This window comes from Nematolebias whitei, chromosome 10 (assembly GCF_014905685.2).
Source record: "Nematolebias whitei isolate Nwh7 chromosome 10, NemWhi1, whole genome shotgun sequence".
NCBI lineage: Eukaryota > Metazoa > Chordata > Actinopteri > Cyprinodontiformes > Rivulidae > Nematolebias > Nematolebias whitei.
Window position 1 is genome coordinate 27,286,613 of NC_056507.1, and position 6,534 is coordinate 27,293,146.

At 37.5% G+C, this 6,534-nt stretch overlaps 1 protein-coding gene across 1 annotated transcript in view; it reads right to left on the reverse strand.

The window, feature by feature from the left end:
- tln2b (talin 2b) overlaps positions 1–6,534 on the reverse strand; it is a 127,353-nt gene that overhangs the window by 120,262 nt on the left and 557 nt on the right. The window lies entirely within an intron of this gene.

Consider the following 6,534-nt stretch of genomic DNA (forward strand, 5'->3'; position numbering starts at 1 on the left):
GACCATATTGCTAATAGGACCACTCTGCTAACAGAACCACTCTGCTAGTGGGACCATACTGCTAATAGGACCACACTGCTAATGGGTCTGTGCTGCTGGCAGGACCGTGCTGCTGGAAGAACCTCACTGCTGACAGAACCATGCTGCCAACAGTAACAGTGTTTTTATAACACAATTTTTTTTGTTTTAATTGCTTTTTGTTGTTGTTGTTGTGCATTGTTATCTGTATTTTATGTGTTGCCTGTCTAGATTAAAGTCTCTCTTGAAAATAAGCCCCCGTGACTCAATGAGACTACCTGTATAAATAAAGGTTAAATTAAAAGAATACTGTTTAGACCAAGTGTATTTCAACTAACTGGAGGTAGGCATGAATGTATGTAGACCACAATGTATCACAAAATACTGACATTGAGCATGGCAACATTAACTGTAAAAAGGTCAATTTGTAGGTGGTGTGTGCTCATACAGAATGAAACACCCTCAAGAGGTGGCACTAATATCAAATCACCTACTTAAGGTTATCTGGCATCCCTGTATTTATAGTATAACACTTTTGTCTCGTTTTATCTAGGGTTGTTTTATTGTGGAAGGTACATAGAAGTGACTTCACTTAGATTAAAAAGGGAGTATGTGAGCCCTGCTATATGCCACTGTCTGTTGACAGCCAACATATGCAGGCAGCAGTGCAAAAAGGTGCAAATAATGATTCTTGCCATAACTGAGGTTCGCCAGAATCAAAGTATATATAATTTTGAAGCTTTTAAGATGGAGGATCTGAAAATAATGACAACTTAATATTGAAATATTCCTCATTGTGATTCATTTTGCCAGCATAGGTCACACACTGTAGGTGAAATGTGTATTTAAATGGCAGCTCAGTTGTTTGCAATACACATTCAGTACAGACACTGAGACATTGGCACTTATAAGATTCGATATTTATATTTATGCTACATTTTGCCATCTTATTTTAATTTGTAATTTTTTTTTAATTGTATGTCTCTTGTCTATTGTTGTCGCTGTTATCTATTGTTGTTATCATTTTTTGTTTAAATCAGGTCTCTCTTGTAAATGAATCCTTGAGGCTCAATGGGATTTACCTGTCTAAATAAAGGTTGAATGAATATTTATATCTGACAGTTTTGTCATTTGAATGCACTGAGAAAAAGGCATCATGGCATTATTTGACTGTGTACTGTACCTTCGAGCGGTTATTTAGTGGATTGAAATGCATTAAAATTGATTAAAGTGTATCTGCAGAAAGACTGGATAGCACAGATGAGTTACCGCTACTGTATATTCAAAATGAATCCTTAGAAAAATTAAGATTTTAAATCTTCAACGCACACTAGCTTTTAGTTGTCTTAAACTCATTGATGATTGTTGACTACAGGCAACAATTTTACAATACGTGAAGTAAATTGGAAAATTTAAGAATTGCAGTGGCTGTCACAGCTGTTTTGTCCTATCGTTTATTTTAAAAAGTGTTCAGGCTGACCACATAAGAATGCAAAAGTGGTGATGAAGGATCTTCTCACTCTGAAACCCAGTTTCAAAGAAAAGAGAAGTGCTGTCCAGTCTTGGTCCTCGATGGCCACTAACCTGCATGTTTTAGTTGCTCCAACACACATACAACAACTGAATTAAACATTCAGCTTGTCCCCATATTCTGCTGAAGCATGTTAATCATCTACTCATTCAGATCAGGTGCATTAAAGCACAAAAACATCCTAAACCTTCAATATTTTCACCTGTAAGTACCAGGACTGGACTGATTTAGGGGCTCATGAAACAGTTTTTGTGTTGATGCAAGGCCTAAATGATCAAATTAAATCTTTGCATATCCACAAAACACTTCACATGTGGACGGGGGCTCACGCTGGTGAAGCCAAACAATTATGATCTCTGTCTCTGACCTCATTGTCCTGTACTGTTCCGTGAAGACCCCCTGCCATTAAAATACACACTCAGCAGGATCGAGAGGTGGGCAGAACCACCAGAGACTTGGAGAGGCCTCCACACCGACATGCTTTTGTTTACCGAGGATGGAAAACATTCCCAGAAGCAGAACATTAAAAAAAAATAAAAATACCTACACAGTTTATAAAAGCTTTCAACACATTGGATTGTATTCACAGGAGTAATTACAACTGTCCTTTTTATAATAACACAGCCTTTCCAAAGACTGTTATGTCCTTTAGACTACAACTTCAAAACGGTTTCTGGCAGGAGATGCTCAGAGCGTTGACAGTGTGCTTACAACAGAGCACTAAAACGACAGTTCACTGGGTACATGCAAGAACGTCAACAATACAAGAACGTCGCTGAAGCAGCCATTTAAGTTGATTGGGAAAGTAGTGACTTACGGTACTCACAATAATGCTGCAGTTCCTTTTGTACATTAATGAAAAGTGTTGCAAAGTAATCTTTTAATTGTCACTCAGACAAAAGAGCATTAGTTCATTTCCTCACAGATTTGCTAACCAAAGTATATCACATGATCTTTGGCCAAGTTTTCACATGATGCCCACTCCTTAAAATCAGTTTCAAGCAGGAAATTGGTTTCATGGATATTCCAGCGTTATTTAAAACTAAAGCAAAGGCGTTTCATTTTTACCAAGAAAAGTTATTTAAAATATCTTCTAAGTGCACAATCATTACAGAGTTTGCACAAAAGCAAAAATTGAACTCGTGACAAAATAACTTGAACTCAAAACACCCATGCACCCGAATGGCATTACACATTACAAATATATATAAATAAAATCAACCGATTAACAAAAAGTGCTGGAAGACACTTAGTGCTGAACCCTTAGATTATAAAACTTCTTTTTATTGCCACAAATTAGCTTGTATCCATGTTCTAAATGCATGATCCTGTTAGTTGCAGCTCCAAACTGGTACCCCATTTGACCAAATCACAAGAAGCGCCACAGGCCCTTATTCCCCCTGCCACTGACCTGAACCACACCACAGCAGCGTTTCCTGACCCACTTCTGGTATCTGCTTACGCCTCACTGACAGAGTCACACCAAGTTAAAACTGCATGGACTGTTAACACTTGGCATGCACTGTAACAGCATCACTGCTCAGGCAAGTGAGCAGAATGCTACCGTTTACTTAGATGCTTGTGTTTTCAAAAGCAAGGTGTCCAGCATATCCTGCTAGCACTGTATAAATTAGCTATTAGACATTAAAATATAATGCAAATTGACTGCTGTCTGCCTTTCAGACACTGGTTTATTAAACAAGCTATTTAGTGAGTTCAAAAAATATTTTTGGACAATATTACCTGAAAGTGCACATTAAAGAAATTACAGCTGAGATATTAAAAGATGCACTCATGCACTATAATGACAAGATAACCATCTCTCAAAGTACTGAAGCAAATGAGGAGTGTAACTAAGTGTTTATCAATTAAAAAATGCCCATAATTGTCTATCACCCTCTATTTGGAAAAATCTAGATTGTACAATTTCAAATTAAAGCACTCACAGAGGCTGAAGTCAGCTTTACCATTTAGCATTTGCTCTATAGGGCTAGATTTGGCAGGAAGCCCAGCTCTAAAAAGGCTGTGATCACAGAGACAGCGGTGAGAGAAAAACACAGATCCATTTCCCTTGTAAAAAGGCTGGGTCACAGCGACAGCATGGGGTGTGTTTGAGTTTCCACCTCCTACACGCTCATACATTAAATATGGTTCAACAATCACACTCTCCAGTGACTTTCCAAGCCCTTTCTTCCCACCCTCTGACTGAACTGAACACTTCCTGGGGATTTCCAACCAGGAACATATTCCTGATGACGGAGCAACTGCAGCAGCTGAGAGAAAAATCATTTTCTAATGAACAGAGTTGAGCTGGAGCGGAGGAAAACACGCTGCATGATGTTTTAACTGTGCTTGGTTTCACCAAGTTAAGCATGGGGCCTTGATGGCCTGTACATAACTACTTTGTTTAAGTTGTGAAGTTTTCTGATTCTTTGTGACTTATAAAATGACAAACATTGAATACTTTTCATCTTGTCAATAGCATCTAGTGTTTGGCTTGATGGTAGAGTCAGTTGCCTTGAGCAGTTGCACGCTGATTGTGAGCTTGTGACATTAGTGCGTCTGTAATCTAATTTTATCTCTGCACAGTTTATCAAGGGCAGCGTAGGGTAGGTTGGACCCAAGATGCAGGCACACGGAAAGACTTCTGAAGTAAACTAAAAATTGATTTATTTTAAATGAACAAAAACAAAAGGCAAAATACAAACTTACCATATTTTTCGGCCTTTAAGTCGTAGTTTTTTGCATAATTTGAATGCCCTGCCACTTATAGGCCTAAGCAATGTATTTATGGACCCCCCCCCCCCATATTTATAAACCAATTTTTGGCTGAGATGATCGTTTTCATTCATTTTGACTGATTTTTTTTAAACAGTACCATTTTCAGCCACTAGATGGAAGCAGAGTCATAGTAGCAGTAAGGCATGCCGTTGTCTCATGTAATAGGTAAACATGGCTATAATGACAAATTCAAAAAAGTTCAAGACAAAAACAACTGGACATTATTTATTATACTTTACTTTAAACTTTTTTAAATTGAACTTTTTTGAATTTACCATGTCCTGGATGACTGAGAATCTTCACCAGCTTATTAATGACACAATCGGCTTACCTTAGTCTTCCACCTTCTTTGTTCTGTTTGCTGCTTGGAGCAAGTTAAACCAGCTGCACTGCCCCGGCAAAATACAGCTGATTCGACCGTCAAAGTGCATTTATTAAGCAAACGTTAGACTGAGACACACCTTTACTATAATTTCGAGCAAACAAACAATTGTTTTAAAGTGTTAATCTTGTTAAATTCTTGTTAAATCCTCCTATGTACGCTCCCGTGGCCGCCATTTGGCAACACATTAATTTTTGGCACACCGGCCCACATTTCCGGGTTTGGCTCACATTTCCGGGTTCGTTTCACATTTCCGGGTTGTCAGCGGTGACGCGTAACAAATGTGACGCGTCAGCGGGGATGCATAATAGATGTGACGTATATGACGAAGTGACATATGTATGGATTTTTTTAGACATATTTGGACTGATGTGACTTATAGAGTGGAAAGTACAGTATATAAATTCAGGAGGGGAAAAACAGACAAAGACATCTGAACTTGCCAGGACAATGAGCTGCTGGAGTGGTGAGTAGAGGCTGGTAATATACAAACAGAGGGAGGGAGGAAAGTGGAAACACCTGGAATGATTGTTGATTAGGGACAGGTGAGGGTGGTGACTAACTAGAAAAAATACTGAGGAAGCTGACAAAACAACAAAACCCAACGAGATATGACACTGGAAAACACGACCACAAGGGTGAATCTAAATATGATCAACAGAAACACATGTGGATAAGAATCTAAACTAATGGGTAACATAAAAATAACAGAAGCTCATAAACAAAAGATCTCAAAGGACCTAACAATTAAACTCAAAGAATCACCGAATAATCCAAACAAAACAGATATGTGGGATGGAAAAGTTTAAATAACTTATAAACTATAATAATAATAATAATGATAATAATAATAATAATGCACCCACTGCAGAAAATATGTGTGAAACACAGGTCAGTGTCTCACTAAACCTCCTAAAATCAGATGCAAAGAAAACATCTTCAAAGACAGAGGGCTTTAGACCAAACTATCAATTCATCAAGACTTCATGAAACTGTCAACTTGGAGAAAGGATGGCAACGTGTTTCTTTTAAAATCCAAAATGTCATGCATACATTACATCCATCAAAGTGTCCAGCATGAAATGATGCTGAGAAAATGTGCTGTATATAATTATAATCAATCCAAGTCACTAATGCAATATTTCTACATTTACAGCTCATAAAGATTTCCCAGCTTTTGCAACCCAAGAACTGCACAGCTAGTTTGCAACAAAGCAGCTCATTTTACTATACACCAAGGAATGATTGTTTTTCTCTGTTAAAAATCTGGTCACATCTAGTTCTTAAGTATTCGGGATATATAGGAATTTCCTGTGACTGAAGTTGGCTGATTTCTACAACAAAGTTTCCAAACGTGTCAGTATTTCTAAGAGACTGTCAGAGTTACTAAAACTAAAAAAGTTCAGAAAAATCCTGTACAAATTTGGTAAAATGGTGGATTAAATTATCAAACCCATCAGTGATATTTATACTCTACTGAAGGTAACAACAGGTGAAACTAAATAAATGACTTTTATGTCCTAAAAGCCCAATGTTGGTCAGTATAGCCTTTTAGCTGTGCAGATTTTACTGAGACATTATGAGGGTGCTTTTCAGGTGGAAGATTTAAAACAGCCTGCAGATATAGAAGAAACCGTTTAAATTTAAGATAAACTACATGATTTTAGTCAACTATCAATGCTTCACCAATCTTCACCAATGAAAGATTAGCAATCTGATGTCTCCAACTTTACTTCTGACCAAATTTGATCCGACACAACATTTGCATTATTTCTCAGATATGCAAGTGTTTTGCTTAATGGCGCTTAAAAAAAATAAAATA